This window comes from Lygodium microphyllum, chromosome 16, assembly GCF_053477565.2.
Source record: "Lygodium microphyllum isolate KBCC chromosome 16, Lygodium_microphyllum_v1.1.10, whole genome shotgun sequence".
In the NCBI taxonomy this organism is placed as follows: Eukaryota; Viridiplantae; Streptophyta; class Polypodiopsida; order Schizaeales; family Lygodiaceae; genus Lygodium; species Lygodium microphyllum.
In genome coordinates, this window is record NC_141150.1 from 125102529 (window position 1) to 125123308 (window position 20780).

At 40.9% G+C, this 20780-nt stretch overlaps 1 pseudogene; it reads right to left on the reverse strand.

Annotated features, from left to right (window-relative positions):
- Positions 1–1388: 1388 nt before the first annotated feature.
- LOC148023389 (uncharacterized) lies at positions 1389–9011 on the reverse strand (annotated as a pseudogene).
- Between the last annotated feature and the right edge of the window lie 11769 nt (positions 9012–20780).

Sequence of the window (20780 nt, forward strand, 5' to 3'; positions counted from 1 at the left end):
ATGATTAAGTTCATTTATGACAATGAACAGAAGAATATAAAAGTGTTTTGTATAGATGTGCAATGAGATTCATGCAGCTTCTAGAGAGTTGTCCACCAATGCCTCCAATCTTATCTACAGTTGAACATCACCAAATCAAGGTACCTTGATCTCTTAGTTATGTTATACAATCATGGTTTTCTGCCTTTCTTAAGAGTAGTCTAATTTCTCCTTATTCATGCACTGTCCAATCCAATCTGACTCCCACTCATGTGGATGGAGGGAGGGTTGTTATAAATGCTGAGAGGATGATTAAGTTCATTTATGACAATGAACAGAAGAATATAAAAGTGAGTATTTCAATCCACCTCTTTTGTAATGCAAAAAAATTCTACACTTATTTTTACAACCCTTTTACTTTCTAACCCCCTTTTCTTGTTTTGGCTAGTTTTCCTTGGATTGTTACAATGATACACAAGTCTGGCTTGTAAGAGCCAGAATCATTGTAATGTTGATTGTGAATAATTTTCCTCTACAGGAGCCAGAAGAAGAGAAAAAACCATCTAAGAAGAGAAAGAGCAAAAGAGAAGGGACGGCAGCGAGGATCTCCAAGAAGTAGGATGAGAAGGAGAAGGTCCCTACTCCTAAGAAGCCAAGGACTCCAAGGAAATCCAGAAAGGCTAGAGAGAAGAAAGTGGAAGAGCAGAAGGAGGAGAAGGAGGAGGAGCAGAAGGAGAAAGAAGAAGCAAAAAGAGAAAGAAGAGGAGAAGGAGAAGGAGAAAGAAGAGGAGGAGGAGAAAGAAGAGGTGAAAGAGAAAGAAGAGAAGAAGAAGGAGAAAGAAGAGAAGGAGGAGGACAATGAAGAGAAGAAGGAGGAGAAAGAAGAGAAGAAGGAAGAGAAAGAAGCGGAGAAGAAAGAAGAGAAGGAGGAGGACAAAGAAGAGGAGAGGGAAGAGAAGGAGGAGGACAAAGAAGAGGAGGAGGAGAAGAAACAACAACAAGAGGAGAAGAAAGAGGAGGAGAAGAAGGATAAGAAGGTGAAGCAAAAGAAGAAAGCAAGAAAGGCAGAAGAGAGAACACCACCAAGCACCCCTTCAAAGCCAATACCTGCCTCTACCAGGATGAGTCCAAGACACAAGAAATAGATTGACTCTTCTCATTAAAAAAATACTTTGTACATCCATTTTCCCTTTTGGGTTACATTTAGGTGGAAGTTTTTTGTATATCTCCAGCATTTTGTAAATCCTTGATAGTAATCTCTAGCAACCTTCTTAATCCGAGATATGTAATCTCCTACATAAAAGGCAAACAAAAGTTTGCACTTGTAAATATAATTCAAAGTAATTTGATATGTAAGTCTTTGAAGAAATCAATCTGATTATGTTTCCATGTTTCTTTTACCTAATTACTTAAACAGCAGCATTTTGGATTTCTTTGCATCTTATATTCCTTTCACTCCTTTTAGAGACCTGCAAAGAGTGTAAAGTAAGAAGATATGCATGCTAGTATGAAATGTTAAGAACATTAATGTTAGTGTCAAAAAAACTTGCCTTTTTGTCATCCACTTTGAAAGCAAATGACTTTGGCGATTCAATTTCTTCATTTAGAAGATTCTGTCTCACTTGTTGCAATGTACACATGGCCCTTATCTTTAAAATAGTGATAACTTCATTGTTGAGTCACAAATCAAGATCAATGACTGGATTCACGCCAAAATCTTCCATGTCTTGGTCTAGAGTTATTAGGACACCACCCACATGGTGCCATCTACTATAATAAAAAGTCATAATGAAGTTTTGTGTAGCAATCATATACTTGCAAGAAATTGACTCTTGATGCACCTTACATGTGATTCCACTAACTACTTTTGTGTCCCAGCCTTCATCAACAAACTGAAGAACATTTTTTGCTTGTAAGCTTCTCACTAAGAACAAAGTTTTACACCTTCTAGCTTGCATATTAGAGAAGAAGTCTACAAACACAAGGATAGGCATGAAGAGGACAATTTTGCTCTGTTTACTGGCAATATTAGGTTTCATACATCTCTGAAGTTCATTGAATAGCTTACATCTATAGCACTCACTTGTGCTAGAATTTGGTAAAGGCCACTCCTCACACCCAAAATCAGGAAGTGGAAGCTTGGTCAAAGAACCCCATGATCCTTGTGAGTTAGGAGAGACATAGAAATGGTCATAAAAGAACACACCATTCTTTGCAAGGGACCCTCTTGTTCTTCCTTTATAGAGTTCCTCTCCAACAGAGGCATGAAAAACATCAATAATATCAACAATACACTCCACTGGCTGCCATTCCTCTAAGTTGGAGGGATATAAATCTACAAAATCAAAAGCTAAATGCTATAAATCTATAAAATCATAAATCTAACTTCAGTTTTAACATGCAAAGAGAACTTATAGTTAGGCTTGTGTAAAGGAAGATCCCAGGTATTTGGTTGAAGATGGTATGCATAAAAACATGTTGTACCAGCACCTCTTTGATTGTCTTCATGTTTGAGCCGTGTCTAAAATCCTTCACTCTTCCTTTCCAACACGTAATGAATGGATTGGTGGTTACCTGTTTCTTTCTCCTGTTTTGTTGCATAGTTATCCAACTACCCTTAGCTATGGTAATAGGAATCCATCTACCCTCCTGCATATCAAATGTATTATATGTGGATATATATTCAATGGAGGTACTAGGACGTTTAGATCTGGCATAGTTTTCTATAGCCAAAAAATGAAGAAGAAGAATGAGCAAGAGAAGGAGAAGGGGGAACAACAAAATTCAAAATGGCGAGAAAGAGGCGGGGGGGGGCTTTTGGCTCTAAAGAAAGTAGGTGGCCTCGTGAAGAGAGAAGGCTGATCTCGACATTTGTCATGATGGTTTGGGGGTGAAAAAGGAAGAGCTAGAGGAGAAAAAAGGTGAGCTTCTGACATGAAAAAGACCCTTTCACAAATTTGCCCCTAAATAAAATTAGCAAAAGAAATGCACTTCTTATTTTCAAAAAGAAAGATTCCATAGCGTAAGCTTTCCTCTCATTGGCTAAGAGCACTCTCTCTCTACATGCTAAAAGGCAAAAAAATGACCTCAAAGTTCCCCTAATGATTTGGAGGGATATTATCATCACTTCCTCATCTTATTGCAATATGCACCTCCAAGAATGACTTAAGAAGTCAAGGTGGCTAGATTCATTATAGCTTTGAACCCTCCATTGAATTCTCATTTGCAATCTCTTTGATTGGCTACTTTCATAGACGTATTGGATGGTGGGAAGCCAATGGAGTAAGAAGTGAATTTAACCAAGAAGTGCAAGGAGGAACCTCTACCAAATTGGGATGTTAAGTGGAATCATTCCAGCTTCAAATCTAATCCTCAATGGGAGATAAGTTAGCTACCTATTTTCCTTAAAGAGAAGGCCTTCAGAGAGAATTTGTGCCTTAATTGTCTTGATCCAAGACATTGTGATAGAGATTGTCCTCCAAACCCTAATCTACGTCAACCCTCAAACCTAAATCCTTCAAATGTTCACAACTCTTGGGACCCTAACAAGAACTTTAACCAAGAACCTAACCCCAATAAAGGCTTCTCAGATCGAACTAATCCTCTAGCTTCTAGAATTTTATGAATCTTTCCCAAAGGAACTTCTAGTAATAGCACATTAAAAAATAGGTGGATTTAGAGGACCGCAAGGAGCATTCAAGGGTAATGAAAGTCAGAGTCTAATGTTGGATCTCAAATAGTGAGATATAATCCTAAAGCAAATCAAGGTGACAAATCTAAGGCTCAAGTGAATCAATTCATTACAAGAGAAGAAGGACATAGAGATCAAGCTAGCTTATGTCTATTTCAATATTGAGCACCAAGGAGCAAATCAATATTATAGGTGTTAAGAGGCCTCAGTTCCAAATTTCATAATTTTCCAACTCTTCTAAATAATTTCCCTAATAAATTTATTCTTAAAAACTCATTAAATTAGAAAATTCTCTATACTCTTAATTCACAAATTAAGGGGAAAATTATCCTAGGTTATACTAAGTGAGAGGAAGTGATTAACAAATCCTCTTAGCTTAATTAAGTGTTTACTTAATTTCCCCATAAATTCTATGTTATTTTTTCACTAATTTTAGAATTTTAAATTCCATAATTACACATCTATTTATCTTCTCCTAGTCCCCTACTCAATTTTCTAAAGTAACTCTTTAATTAGATTTCCCAAAATTTCATCATTATAACGACACTACCTTCTCAATTAAAAATGTAATTAAGCATTTTTTCAAAAAATAAATAAATAAATATATATATAATCCATGTAAAGAGGAGTGAGTATTTATGTTTCTAGAGTAAAGAATCTCTAGTTTGAATAAATAAAAGAGAAAAATGACATATTCTACTAGCGAAAAATGATAAATTACGTTTTCCTACTAGCAAAAATGATTAAATAGAGGTTGCCAAACAAGATTTCTCTTCCATATGGGTTAGGCAATGATGTAGGTAGGGGGTCTTTATATAGCCTCTAGGGGGCCAGGTGATTGTGTAGGGCTTATTTTAGCCTCTAGAGGGCCAGGTGACTATGTAGGGCTCATTTTAGCAACAAGAGGCGCCTCTCTTCTTGTAGTTATTTGTTTGATTGGCTGAGAATGTGCTAAAAATGCGTTTTACCCCTCTTTTGAGGACTTGCTAAATTTCTTACATTCTCTCTTCTCCATTGGGTGCTCCTAGAGTGGAAAGTTTTCACATTTTTTCCTTTCGTGCTAATTCCACTTACATTCTTTCTCCTTATCCACAATAGTTTGGAAGAGAAACTTGCATTTCTTACTCAAATTCGGGTATGTCAACCTTCCGGGAGAGAAAAACTCCAAGGAGGTAATTTCTGAGTAAGAAAATTCATACTATTAAATTTACATAGTTCTCTAGGAAACTCTAAGTTCACTAACTTTGAAAGGGACAAGATCCCTCAAGTACGCACAAACTTACACAAGATTGCACAAAGATCAAGCATAACAATTGAAATCTCCATGCATAGAGTGTAACATAGGGTAAAGATCAAATAAAAGCATCAACATAAGAATGGGTTCAATCTCCCCCTCCAAATGGCGGCACCCTTTCCATCTTGAGTATTTATATATTAAAGGGTGCCCTTTGTGCCAAAACTAGGGTGCACGACAAGGGACTTCTTTATTTACAAGAAGGAGCTTTTATCCCAAAAGAAAGCTCCTATTTTTATTGTATGTCTTATTTGTTTATCTCAAGGCTATTTACAAGTGCACCCTCTTAGGGTATTTATTTACAAGTGACTATTAACCATAGTCATAATAAAAATCAGGGTAATCTCGGCCGCTAGTAAGCCGTCCAAAATGTGTTCTCGCGATCCTGCCCTTCACTTCATTATCACTCTCTCCAACCTACAATTGTCCATCACACACAATTAGTATTTAATACACCAACAATAGACAGTAAATCGATCAATTCAATCCAGCTATCCATAAGAGTATAGCGCCCATTAACCATGGATGTTACACACTAGGAGGGTACAGACACACCGTAACATCCCTCCTACCCAGGATAGCAACTGTCCTCAGTTGCTTCACTCACAACTATCTAGTGTGTGATTATAAGAGTCCAGAAGTTCGGGATAAGTACGAAAAAATGTTTAGGGAAACCATTTAGCATCTTCTCTAGGATGGCTCTTAAAAGTCACAAGATAATGGTTATACATAGAACCAACACGTGTGGTGGTAGTCTCATGGTCTACTATAGCATCAGGGAGTAGTTGTTCCTCTTGATCCACCAATTGAGGAGCTTCATCATATACAGGATGAGATGGAACAGTACCCTTAAAAGGTTTCAAGAGACTAATATGAAAAGAATTATGTATCTTCCAATGATTAGGCAATTCAAGACGATATGCAACATCATTAATTTTGTGAATGACTTTGAAAGGTCCATAAAATCGTGGTGCTAGCTTCACAAAGGGGTTAGTGCCAACACTTTTGATACGACGCTTTTAAATGTGAAGCATCACATAATCTCCTGTCTTAAAAAGATAAGGCTTCCTGTGCTTATTAGCTTGACGAGTAAACAATTCTTGTGAGTGGGAAATGGCAACATGAACATCAGCATAAATTTTATCAAAATCAATAGTTAAATTGTTAGTAGCAGCAGGAATAGTATTTGATAATCGTGTAACAAGTGTAGGGAGTGTGTGACCATATATTATTTCAAAAGGTGCTTTTCTAGTAGTAGAATGAGTGGTGTTATTGTATGCAAATTGCAAAATGTGTATGTAGTCATCCCACCTTTTTGGTTGTGTATGAACATAAGCTTTGAGCAAATCAATGATTGTGCGATTAGTGATCTCACTCTGACCATTGGATTGTGGATGGAATGTAGTAGAATAGTCTAAGGTAGTACCTAGATTAGAGAATAAAGTTTGCCAAAATGCACTACAAAACGTGGAATCTCTATCAGATACTATTACCTTAGGTAACCGATGGTGAGTGAACACATGCTTCAAAAATAAGTTAGCAGCTTGAGGTGCAGACAATTTCTTATTACAAGGAATGAAATAATCCTGTTTGCTAAAACGATCTATGATGGTCCAAATCATGTCATGCTTATGCATCGTTAGAGGAAACAACGTAACAAAAATATGTTCCCAAGGTCTCTCGGGAATAGGGAGTGGATGGAGTAACCCTAACTTCTTGCTTATGGTAGACTTAACCTTTTGACAAATCAAACATTCAGCAACAAAGGATTTGACATCTTGTTTCATAAGAGGCCAAAAGAAGTCACGAGATAGATTTTGAAATGTGGCTGCTACACCTCTATGGCCCGCATAAGGTGGATTAAGCAATTTCTCTATGAGAGGGTTTTGAAATGGTTTAGAGATGCACAATTTCTTTTGAAAATAGAGAAATTTGTCTTGAATAGAGTAATCAACAATTGATTGTGCATTGGGTTGATTCATTTGAGTCCAAAAATGCTTAAAATCATCATAAAGTGCATAAGTGTCACGCATAGATTCAAATGAAATACCATGAATGACCGATAGTAGGTGATTAAGAGTTGGCTTTCTACTCAAAGCATCTGACCAAGATCCTATTGAAGAATTGGTTGAAAACTTTGAATAAATGCGGCCCACTTAATATGCCTATTTGAAATCAATGGCTGTGAGAATAAATGTTTTAAACTTTGATGAACAGTTTTTATAACAAAGTCAGTACCCATCAAATAATGCTTCCAAATTTTAAGTGCATGGACTACATCAGAGAATTCCTTATCATAAGTGCTATACTTAACCTGTGCTGGTCTAAATTTCGTGCTTTCATAAGCAAGTGGATGGTTATCCTGCATTAAAACAACACCCAAACCTTTTCCAATAGCATCAGTAACAACCACAAAGAAGGGATGATTAAAATCAGGTAATTGGAGTACTGGTGCATGTGTTAAAGCGTATTTAAGTGCTTGAAAAGACTGATCCTGCACTTTAGTCCATGTGTAAGGTGTATTCCTCTTTAGCAACAAGGTGAGATAGTGAGCTTTATATGAAAAATTGCGCACAAATTTCCTGTAGAAACTACATAAACCAAGAAAAGAACGAAGTTCATGCAAGTTTTTGGGTCTTGGCCATGAATTGATAGCTTGTATCTTCTTTAGGTCAACCTTTATCCCTTCCTTAGATACTATGTGACCTAGGTATTCAATTTCTTGTTGGAAAAACATACTTTTCTCTGGGTTAAGATAAAGTTGATTTTCCTTGAGTAATTGGAACACTTTAGCAAGATGTTTCTTGTGTTCCTCTTCGGATTTACTAAAGACTAGTATATCATCAAAGAACACTATAACAAAGTCTTGGTGATCTATGAAGATCCTATTCATCATCCTTGTGAAGGTGGCCGGTGCATTTGTCAAGCCAAACGGCATGACAAGGAATTCATAATGACCGGTTTGTGTACGAAACGCAATCTTATAAATATCCTCACTAGTCATTCTCACTTGGTGATATCCCGATTTTAGATCCATCTTGCTAAAAGTGGTGGCCCCCTTAAGCTTGTCCAATAGATCATCTATACGTGGAATAGGAAACCTATTCTTGATAGTGATCTTATTCAATGCGCGGTAGTCTATACACATGCGGTATGTACCATTCTTCTTTTTGACAAGGAGAATGGGTGCCCCATATGGTGAACTACTTGGTCTTATGAGCCCTTGGTTGAGTAGCTCTTGAACTTGAGACTTAATCTCTTGTTGTTCAAGAGGATTTATGCGATAGGGAGCTCGACAAGGGGGTGCGCTACCATGAATGGTCTCTATGCTATGGTCCTCAGGTCGAGACATAGGTAAACCAGCGGTAAATCGTGCATAAAACACTCTTGAAATTGAGCAAGAAACTCTTTTTGTGCATCATTACAATGTGATTCTTGTGCAGCATATATTTCATTAATGTACACAAGAAATGCTTTATCTCGTTTGCGAATGGCCCTTTTAGCTTGATTGTGAGATAGTAATGGTTGATCACTTTCAAATGCAGTATGTAAACAAAATTGATGACCTTCATACATGAAAGTAAGAGAACAATTGCTATAATCAATCTTAGGATTTAATTCATGACGAAATGGCATTCCTAAGATGATATCTATCCCATGCAATGGAGCAACAAGAAAAGTACGCTCTTGAGAGTTCTCAATTGAAATCTTTAAGTTTTCCACTTGTTGAATGCAATTGTACTTTTGGTTATTGAAAGCAGTCTTAACTTTGTATCCAGATGATGTAAGAGGTAGATTAAGAGATTTAGCAATGCAATTCGAAATAAAATCATGGCTACTTCCATCATCAAACAAAATACTCACTTCTTTTCCTTGCATGATGCCTTTGATTTTTAAAAGAGTGTAAGGTGAAATGGATGAGGGTTTAAGGTTACCTTCATTCGGTTGATCGTCATTACCCTCATAGTTTGGATCGTAATCATCATCGTAGTCATCGTTGTCTTCCAAATCCGCTTCTTCTTCTAGGATAGGCTCATCTTCGACCATGTTGACTTGAACTTTTTCTTCTTTCTTCATTGGGAATTTGTCTGCATAATGTCCTAGGCGATGATAATTGAAGCACTTTACCCTCTTCAAGCGGTCCTCGGCCCTTTGGTTGGAAGTGCCGTTGGTCTTCTTGAAGTTAGGATGAGCGCCTTGACTGTTAAAACCGTTGTGGTTGCCTTGACTGTTATTGACGACCTTTGCTTTCTTGTCCTCCCAAGAGTGTGGTTGTACTTCCTCTCTTTTAAAGAAGGGATGCTTGAATTTATTATACCTGTCACTTATAAAAGACGAAGCAGGCCTCTTGCCTTGATTAAAATTTTGATGCTCTTGCTTCATGCGATTACCCCTAAGTTTCTTTTCACTATTTAGTGCTAAAGAGATTGCTTCAGCCAAGGAGTGTGGGTGAAACATCTCAATATCCCGTGAGACATGCTGGCTAAGAGATAGCTTTAGGCATTGCTATGCCGAATTGACCAATGGGGCCCTCTTAGACCCGGTCGTCTTAATCCATGATAAAGGGATTGTTGACATATTGGCTCACCCTGGGGTTGTTGCCGCTCTTGGGCTCACCCGTCACCTGAGGGACTGTTGCTCCTTCTTGAGCTCAGCCAAACCTGTGGGGATTGTTGGCTCTCTTGGCCTCACCCAAAACCTTGAGGTAATGTTGCTCATCTTGAGCTCACCCTGAAACCTGTAGGGACTATTGCCACTTTTGGGCTCACCCAGACGTTAAGGGACTATAGGCTCTCTTGGCCTCACCCGTTCCTTCCTTCGGTGTTGCATGATGCCCACTCATCTTCATCTTTGATGGCGAGTAGAGGAGTTTTACGTGTTTCCAATCCCACGTTATTGTCCCACTCACTTTTGGCATAGTGGTGGGTGGAGGAGTTTAATGTATATCCAATCCCACGACCTTGCCCTGTTTAAGGCGGATCCCACTGCTTGGGTCTAGGTTCATGGTTCTTTCTTCTTGAGGTCCTCCTTTCTGAGGAATGAAGGGGGTAGTCTCCGGCTCTCATCCTTTGTTTGAACCGTGTTGGTCCATCCCTTCTTTGGCTAGCGGTTGGCTTCCTGTCTCTTTCATGACACCACCCCCACAACAAGTCCCATTCCAAGTTGCGAGCTTCCTTATGATAAGCCATGCGTCCCATAACAGGCACTTCCTCCATAGGTGGCTCCGTTTTGCTTTGTCATAGATACTTGCATTCTTGTACACTTTTCTGATCTTTGCCTTTGATAAGAGCGTTCCTCACACCTGACTTCCCGCGAGGCACCGAGGGGAGTATTGACCACACGCCCTCCCTCCAAGGCACTACAGTTCCGCTTTCGGCTCTTGCACGTTGGTCACAAGTCAGCTCTTGGCCTTGCTCGGGGAGTGCTTTTCCTAAGCCTCATGCTGGCAATTTGACCACCACCGCTGGCTGGTTGATTCCAAGCTCCTTGATCGTTCAACCTTTGCTTTGCCTCCGCACAGTTTGAGAAAACTCCCTTGTACCTTCATTGGATTCCATGAACCCTTGAGCTCATAATGCTTGCAAGAATAGAAGAGGTGAGCTGCCCCTCATCCCCTTAGCTTGTGCCACACAAGCTTGAAGCACTTTGCGTTCCCTTGGAAAATTTTTCCTCGGGATGTATCTGCCATGCCTTTCAAACCAAGCCAGTTTTTGCTCATGAGGCGAGGTCTCGCTCGTTGATCATTGAGACGAGCCCCGCAAAATCCTTGGCAACCCAACTCCTCCTTAGGTGGCGCGGGCGCATCTCATCGCTAAGTGGCTCCTCCTTAGGTAGCTCACTTGCTTGAGTTTCCTTCGGTAGGTCGGCTCCTTCTTAGGTGGCTCGACGGCCTACAATGCATCACTCCGCACGTCACATGTGCAAGGGCCCGGTTCATTCGGGAGACTAGCCACTTGTTCGGTGTTGTCTCATGTAGAAGATGAGGTCCCTCATTTTCACTTAAGAGCCTCGGTTGATGGCTTTCCTTCATGCCGCCCCTTGCTTGCACTTGAGAGGTCGGTGGGTCTTCATACCCTCCGGGATGCCCGTTTTCCATGTTGGGTCGCCCTCTTCGCTTCACATTGCCGATGTCTCTCGACTCCCAAAACAGCCCCTGAAGAGCCACACTTTTCATGTGAGAGCCCCCCGGCTTGATTCGGGTCACATTCGGGCCGGGACTGGCTCGCCTCAAGCCATCGTTGGGCTCACCGGCTACTTTGCCAAAATCTGCCCCACCGGCTCACCGACAAGATTTCACCCTCAAAGTTGTCCCATTTTCAGCCCATAAGATGTTGAGTTGCCCTCTAGCTCGGCGGGTCAACTTTATAGAAACTCCATCGGTGCATGCCGGCCATGGTGGGCACACCCCCGCCATGCTCTTCACTGCGTTTCGAGCCCCCGCGCATCATGCTTGAGGGCTGAAAATTTCCAGCCATGTAAAATTTCAGCCCACCCCCCGTCTTAGTGAGGCGGACCGGCTCGGACCACGGCCCTGTTTCAGGCCACATACCACTTTTCTTCATTTTTCCCCCCCTCCGGGAGGGACTTTCCACCATGAGGGATGTCAAGATTGTGGGAGAGAAGGAAGGAGTCTCACTTGAAGCTTTCTTGCTTGCACAATGGGGGAATACACACAAGGGTGGAGGCTGAAAAACAGTTTTCCTCTTCTTAGTTGTGTAAGCCAAAAGAACTCTCATACAAAGAAATAGAAGAACCCTATATATGGGTCTTAAACCAAACTCAACTAACTAAGGTGGCATACTAACTGAGCCACGAACTAGAGTAGATAAGGATAGCTGTCATGTAGCTATTATTCATGGGCAGTGTACCAACCGCGTCTGCAACTGACAAGTCGGTGACATAAATACACAACGGTCACCTTGGCGTATCATGAGTGGAGCTCGATATCTCAACACTCCCCCTCGAGCTCAATCCCAATTCCTGCACACCAAGCAGGTCTCTGAACTTGCGCAGCTTCTCTGCGCCCAATGCCTTCGTAAATATGTCAGCTACCTGATCCTCTGTGCTGACATAAACTAGATCAATAAGACCTAGTAAAACCCTCTCTCGCACATAGTGATAATGCACCTCAATGTGCTTTGTTCTAGCATGATAGACTGGGTTATTTGCCAAGTTTATACTACTCATGTTGTCACAATAAATGACAACTGGTCCATCTGTAGACTGATGCATATCATAAAGTAGCTTATGCAACCAAGCTACCTCACATGCAGCCATTGTTGCACCCCTGTACTCAGCCTCTATGCTCGACAAGGCAACTGTAGGCTGTTTCTTGTTGCTCCAAGTGACTGCAGCACTCCCAAAAGAGAACATATATCCACTGGTAGATCGTCTATTAGAAATACTACCAGCCCAATCAGCATCAGTGTATCCATGCAACTGTATTTGAACCCCAGTCTCATAAAATAGTCCATACTGCAATGTGGACTTCACATACCTGAGTATGCGTCTAGCTACATCCAAATGTGGTTTCCTTGAAGCCTGCATAAACTGACTTACCAATCCAACAACATAGTTCAAATCTGGCCTGGTAATAGTCATATAAATCAAACTTCCTACTATGCGTCTGTACATAGTAGGGTCTTCTAGAAGCTCACATGCATCTGTGCTCAGCTTCACATTCTGCTCCAAAGGAACTAAAATAGGCTTACAGCCTGTCATCCCATATTTGGACAGCATGTCCAATCCATACTGCCTCTGCAAGAGCTGTATCCCACTTGGTGATCTAATCACGTCAATGCCCAAGAAATAACGCAGCTCTCCCAAATCCTTCATCTCAAACTTTAGCTTCAATAGCATTTTCACATGAAGGATATCTTCATCACTGTCACCTGTCATAATCAAATCATCAACATAAATGACAAGTAGCATAATACCTTTCTCTATTTTTCTCACATAAAGTGAGAAATCTGCCTTGGAAATCTGAAAGCCAATATTGACAAGATACTATCCTATCTTGTCAGACCATGCTCTAGGTGCTTGCTTCAAGCCATACAAGGCTTTCTTCAACCTGCAAACAAACTCACGATGAACAGCATGCACATAACCTGGTGGCTACTCCATATATACCTCTTCTTGCAAATCACCATGCAAGAAGGCATTCTTTATATCCATCTGATGTAAAGACCACTCCTTTGATGCAGCCATAGCAATGACTGCTCTTACGGTTGCCATCCTTGCAACCGGACTGAATGTTTCTTCATAGTCAATGCCATATGTTTGTGCATACTCCTTGACTACTAATCTTGCCTTGTATCTATTCACAGAACCATCTGCATTGTGCTTCACCTTATAAACCCACTTACAGCCAATTGCATTTTTACCTTTAGGCAAAGGTACCAATTCCCATGTAGCATTTGCTTCCAAGGCATCCATTTCTTCATCCATGGCTTTCTCCCATTTTTCTTTTCCCATGGCTTGCTTAAAAGAAGTGGGTTCTGGTTCCTGTATCATTTTGACCATATATGCATAGTGAATGGCTGTAAATCCATCATATTTTAGCCTATCCACAGGATACCTAGCTCTCGTAGACTTGCGCAAAGTAGGTTCACTCCCAGGTGCTCTCAAAACATCCCTGGTCTTCCTTACTCCAGGTGTAACAATAGAAGGAATACCCAACTCATCATCAATGCTCTGTTCTGAGCCACTGGATTCACCATCCACATAAGAGTGACCTGCATTCACATCAAACATGGGCTGATCAACCTTCTCTTTTCCTTTTTGTGATACCTGCATACCACTATCTGCATTGCTTTGAGAAGATTCTCCTGATCTCAATCTGCCTGTCCATGGCGAAGAATGTGAACCACTGCTAGAGAAAACGCTCCAGGTCCACTAATATTTTGTGACTGCTGCTGTGAATTCTGTGCAGCATTACCATTTTGTGCATCTACATCATCAATCACATTTACTATTTTATACCAGCTACTCATCTCATCAAAAACAACATCTCTGCTCACTGTAAACTTACGAGTAGAAGGGTTATAGCATCTATACCCTTTTTGCTGCAGAGAGTAACCAATAAAGATGCACTTCTCAGCTTTTGGATCCAACTTGGATCTCAACTCATCTGGCACATGTACATAGGCAATGCAACAAAAAATTTTCAAATGAGAAATATCTGGTTTCCTACCAGTATACCTCTCCTCTGGAGTCATTCCATGTATTGCTGCAGTGGGAGTCCTGTTCATTATGTAGACTGCTGTAGCAACTGCTTCAGCCCAATAAAAATCTGGCAAGTCTTTTTCATTGAGCATGGCACGAGATACCTCTCCAATATGCCTGTTTTTCCTTTCTGCAATTCCATTTTGTTGTGGGATATGACTGCATGAATATTGCTGCTTTATGCCATGCTCCTGCAGGAACCTTGCAAACTCATTTGAGAGGTACTCTCCCCCTCCATTTGACCTTAGGCATTTTATCTGCAGGCCTGTTTCTTTTTCAACCATCGCTTTAAGGGTTTTGAAATGCCCAAAAACTTCACTTTTCTATTTCATAAAATACACCCAAACTTTTCTACTATAGTCATCAATAAAACTGACAAAATAATGACAACCTCCAAGAGATGCAGCTTTAGTTGTCCACACATCAGAGTGGATTAATTCCAATGGCTTCTTACTCTCTTGAACATGTCTAGGAAATGGTTTCCTTGCCTATTTTCCAAACTGATAGGCTTCACATACCTTATGCATTTCTGCAACCTTGAATTTCGGCAAACCTGCAACAATATTTTGGGCTTGCATTGATTTAAGTCGCTGTACATTAACATGACCAATGCGTTTGTGCCAGATATCAATATGTGCAACTACACCGGTCCCATGTGCAAACATTGCTGCACTCAATTCAGACATGTCTGCATCCAATTTAAACATTCTGCCCTTCTTCTTTCCTTTTGCTATCAAGCGACCTTTATTTTTCATATCCTCAACAAAGCATCCATGAGGATTAAATCTGACCTGCAAGCCCTGCTCAACCATTTGACCAACAGAAACCAGATTCTTGGTGATATTCGGGACATGAAATAAATCGGACAGGTATTTCTTTTTCCCATCCTGCATAGACAAAGGAATTTTTCCAATCTGCACAATAGGATGTGCAGTATCATCACCAGTCTCCACAAATCCTGGTTTTTCCATTTTTCTTGCATCCTCCATCCATTCTGCATGACCTGTCATGTGGTTTGATACACCTGAGTCAACATACCATACATCATTGCTTTCTTCTGCACTTATCACAGAATTGTTCATGTGCTGCACCATAAACAAGTGCTCATTTCTGTCATCACCTTGTCTACTAGAAGATGCATAATTCCCTTGTTGCCAGTTTTCCATTCATGATGTCATTCTGCTTTTTATAGCAGTCTTTAGCCATATGACCCATTTTACCACAGTAGTAGCATTCAACATTACTGTTTGCATTTTGGCCTCTTTGCCATCCACCAAGACCTCTTTGGCTCCCCCTGTCTCTAGAGTTACCACGTCCTCCTCCATAGGATTGGTTTTCTTGAGTTTGCTGCATATTCTGATTTCTACCACGGCCTCCATATCGGCCTCCTCTACCTCTGCCTCTAACTCTTCCAGCATTTGAGTAGAAGAGAGCTTCTTTTAAAGTTCCTCCTGAAGAAGATGCACCACCATTTCTCTGCTCCTCAGAAATTAGAAGAGTAATCAACTCCTCAAAATCAGGAAATCTTTCACGGATGGAAATGGATGTTCGAAACTGTGCATAATCCTTTCCTAGACCATTCAAGGTCACAGAAACTAAATCATCATCTTCCACTGGCGACCCAATGGAGGCAAGTGCATCTGCAATCTTCTTCACCTTCATGTGGTAGTCATTGATGCTCATATTTTCTCTTTACACATTATGCAACTCTTGCTTGAGCTGCATTTTCTTGGCTTGCGTATTTGTGCTATACATTTTTGACAAAGTATCCCATGCCTCCTTTGGCATAATTGCATCTTGAATATGCACAATCATAGAGTCTCAAATGCTGATAGACAGCCAGTACATAACTTTCCTGGCTCTCTCATGCCATACTTTAAATGTCTGCATTTGCTGTTGATTGGGAACATTAGGAAGAACTGGTTCTTCTTCATTTCCTACAACAAATTCCCAATATCCTTTTCCCATAAGGAAATTCGTCATTCTAAACTTCCATGCTTGGAAGTTGTTCTTGTCAAGCTTTTCAGTGACAATCTGTGAAAGAGAATCAGATGCCATTACAGAACACTGCAAAAAATTCTGTCACTGCAAAAAACATAGCTTCACCCTCACAAGGGAAAATTTGCAAGAGTGGCGAAAGTGGTATTTGACCACACAGTCACTTCCTAGTGACGATTTTGCATCAATAGGCAACAGGGATGATTCTGTAACTCCCAATGTCTCTGCGCACAAGCATACAATGCAATTTCTATAGAAGCTTTTCACCGACCTGTAGAACAATGGTTGCATAGCATAAAACTGGGCCTTTTCCTGAGTGCGTGCAGATAACTTCCGCCTCCAAAACAGGCCCCGAAATGGCCTCAAATAAAAAAAACAAGGTCGCCAAGGGCCAAATCCCTTTCCCACAGCATATACTGCCCTCTTGCTTCACCGCGAAGGGCGTCTCAACCTGAGACAATGCACTCCTGCACTTTTCGACTGTGCTGCCTGCAGAGACTTGCTCCCAAAATAGAAAATGAAAGCAACACTGCTCCTCTTACCAGAACACCACGAGCTTGGCTTGCTTCCTTGAGCTCCTTACCACGAACAAGGCTCTGATACCATGTCAAGATTGTGGGAGAGAAGGAAGGAGTCTCACTTGAACCTTTCTTGCTTGCACAATGGGGGAATACACACAAGGGTGGAGGCTGAAAAACAGTTTTCCTCTTCTTAGTTGTGTAAGCCAAAATAACTCTCATACAAAGAAATAGAAGAACCCTATATATGGGTCTTAAACCAAACTCAACTAACTAAGGTGGCATACTAACTGAGCCACGAACTAGAGTAGATAAGGATAGCTGTCATGTAGCTATTATTCATGGGCAGTGTACCAACCACGTCTGCAACTGACAAGTCGGTGACATAAATACACAATGGTCACCCTGGCGTATCATGAGTGGAGCTCGATATCTCAACAAGCGACACTCTCTTTTTCACCTCAAACGCATCACATGCCAGCTCGACTCGGCTCCCCGGCCTCGCCTCGGCTCAGCGGCCCGCTCGGCTCACACCGTCTCGTGCGGCTTGAGGGAGCACCTACTCCCTTATAGTTGTGAAAATTTGGTGCGGGCTGGAAAACTACCCAAGCACCACTGGCCACCGGATAGAAATTCCACCGGCTGGAACGTGGCTCAAACTCCAGCGGCTGGACCGCTGGGGCTGGACCGAGGTTCAGACCACGACTCGACTCCACTGGCTGGACCCCAGCGAACCGCACTGGTGTCGTGGCTGAAAACTGTTTTGCACATCGGCGCCGCTCCGTCTTCGCGGTTCCACCATGGCTCCCCGTCTCAGGTTCTCGTTTCCTTTCCAAGAGCTCAACACGGCTCTGATACCAAGTGTCATGGGCGTAGATTTGAGGTTTTTGCCCACATGTACTCGGGACCCTCTAACACCATGTGGTGACGCCGAGTTCAGATCAAACTCGCCTCACCTCTTTGCGTTCCATCCAAGAAGAGTGGCCTCCTTCGGGACGGCTCACTCGGGTCGGCCCGCGGGCTCGCGGCCCGTGGCTCGACTTGCATCGGAAGATCTTGAATCACATAGCTCTTTACACATCCAAGGGACTCCCCATGTCCCTTTGAGCGGCCTCACTTGGGACGGCCCGCTCTACCCTCACCACATGGAGGGGAGGCACTCCCGTTTCCGGGCGACTCAACCACTAGTCATACCGCAGGGCATAGCGTCCGCACCACACAACCCCGCACCGGGAGGTAGTAGTGCTCGAGTGCGTGCTGTGCTCGCTAGTGTGCCTAGGGTGAGTTTCTTGTGGGTCGGGACTATGCCTCATCGTTCGTTGTCCCCGGGGTCCCCGTCTTGAGTGAGGCCTTATAGGCAGAGTGTGCTTGGTTTCTGCTGCACTACTCTCGTGAGCTTCACAAAATGAAAATGGATCGCATCGGGTTTCATGTGCTAATGAAGCCATGAAAGGTATTGGTGGTTATTGAAGGTAGATTATGTGCTCTCGGATCCAATTTAATTTTCTAGGAAGAAAGTACATGAGAAGTGGGAAATTTTGTTAGTATAGCTACTCTTGATTTGCATACAATATATTCAACAATCAATTTTTTGCATGTTTTTACTGATATAGATAGCTAAGGCGTATATTTCTTATTTGAACCTTCAGCAATTTGTCAACCTCTTGCCATTTGTATGGATAAATTAAAATTCAAATAAAGGTCTACCAGGATGGCTTTGAAAATGGAGACTAACTCAAACATGAAGGAAACAAATATCGATGGAATGTTGTAGCATGGGAGTTTTTAAGTGTTGAGAGGTCAAAAGAAGGACTTGGATTAATGAAACCAAAAGAGGGAACATATTCCTTGGTGTTTCAAATTCTTAAGAGGTTGGATGCACAACAACTATGGGCTATCATTGTTTCCTTGGTGTTTCAACTACTTAAGAGGTTCGATGCACAACAACTATGCATTTGTAATGTGGGAATATAAGAAGAGGGATGCTCTTTTGAGGCACATAATGTGGAGGTTCAAAACTTTTTCAAGAAATGAGGTACCTAGCTCTTGAGATTGGCATGAGGGGTGACAATGCAAGTATGGACAACTTAAAATTCAAATATGTAGGTTAGCTAGGATGGCTTTTAATATGGAGACTAACTCGAACATGAAGGAAACAAATATTGATAGCATGTTGTAGCATGGGAGTTTTTAATAGTTGAGAGGTCAAAAGGACTTGGATTAATGAAAACAAAAGAGGGAACATATTTCTTGGTGTTTCAACTACTTAATAGGTTGGATGCACAACAACTATGGGCTATCATTATAAAGAATTGGGTGGCAACCTACCATACTTTAGTAGATTTGTGGTGGATAGGCCCAACATCTTGGGATATCCTAATAGCTAAAGCTATTATAGTCAAGATTATTGCCTTAGCAATGGCCCAACAATTGGGAAAGAAATCAAAATACAAAGAATTCTGAATGTTGAGGAGTCTCTTGAGTTACAATGGAATCAAGATAATTGCCTTAGAAATTTCCCAACAATTACTCACACTTGAGTTGTGGTGTGCCAATTGGAAGATGTAAGGTTGTGTTAGATGTTGGTGAAAGTTGCAAAATAATTCCAACAAAAATCGAAAAACCTGATCCTTGAGAGAAAAACCTCTTTATAGGATTTTCATATCATGAATGGTTTTAATTTCATCATACTATTTTCCCTAGTTGATGGCTTTCTAGATGTGAGATGTGACATGATTCAAACTTGCATCACATTCATTGATCATCGCATGAAAGATAAAATATATCATTATGTTTGTCCCTCAAGATTGTAATTAGTCCCCCTTGACTTGCTGGACCTCAAATCCTTGTAAGAACCCTATAATAGAGGTCTAGAGGGCATCCAGGCAAAGACTCACTCACCCGGGAGCTTGAACCTACACCACCATGATTGCTCTCAATCACCTCCATAAGGTTTGAAGATAGAAATTGATTCCATTTGGTTTATAAAGTGTTGCGGTAGTAATTTCATACAAAAAGCAAGTAGGGTTGTAGCCATCGAAACTAGGGCCGGTCTGAATGATTAATTCGCAAGTAGAAGAGGGTTGTTCTGGGGAAAATAGATTGGTGCCAATGCATCTAAAGTCACATGGCAAGCTATGGATCTTCACAAAAGAGAAAACCACTATTCAAGAGGAATCCTGGATTGAGGGTGCTTTTGATTGGAAAGAAAATTTAAACCAAAATAGGCTACCTTATATTACTAGTTTGGGCACTACTAATGGAAGAATTGCACTTTCTTGAGATGTTATGGCTTCTATTGCACAAATAACTTATTTGGCACTTAGGTAAGTAGCCTCGTCATCATCGTTTCACCCAACACATATGACATCTCCATAATACACAATAGGGAAAGTAATATGTATTAGTTTTAAATTTATTATTAGTACAATTGAGTTCATCCACAAGTTTTAGAGGATCTAGTGGAGTTCTATATAGTGCAAAGAGGAGGCTAAAAACATTGAAAAGTATCCAAAGTTAATTTTATTTTCAAAATGCCTCCTCTTTTGCAACCACTCATCTGTTTCTACTTTAATGATGACATCTAGCAATGAACTTTGTCTTCTGAGTATAAGTCAACTTTATAATGTACATACCAATCTCCTCTATAAAAACTTCTGTGTTGTCTTTCTCAAAGCTCCTCAAATCTAAGAGAGGACTTGAGATCGTTACTTTGTTACAAAAAACACTAAGCGTATGTTCACCAAAATTAATGACATGATTCATGAGATTGTGAGGAGCCACTTGCATTTTATAGTTGGAATTTCATGACATTGATGATGATGACTCTGATTACAAGCTACTTGCCTATTTTTAGAATCTCCAAAGGGTGAAGACTCTTCTTTTTAGCATGTGCAATGTAAAAGAAGAAACATCAAAATCCAATATAGAATTACATTGTGTAAGCATGTAGGTATCAAACATTGATCCATTATATAAATGTAATCTTTTACCAAGAAACACCAAAATCTAATTTTCATTATTGGTGAGCTTGATGAGAGTAATATTACTTTTATATTTGATCCAAGGGGACAGC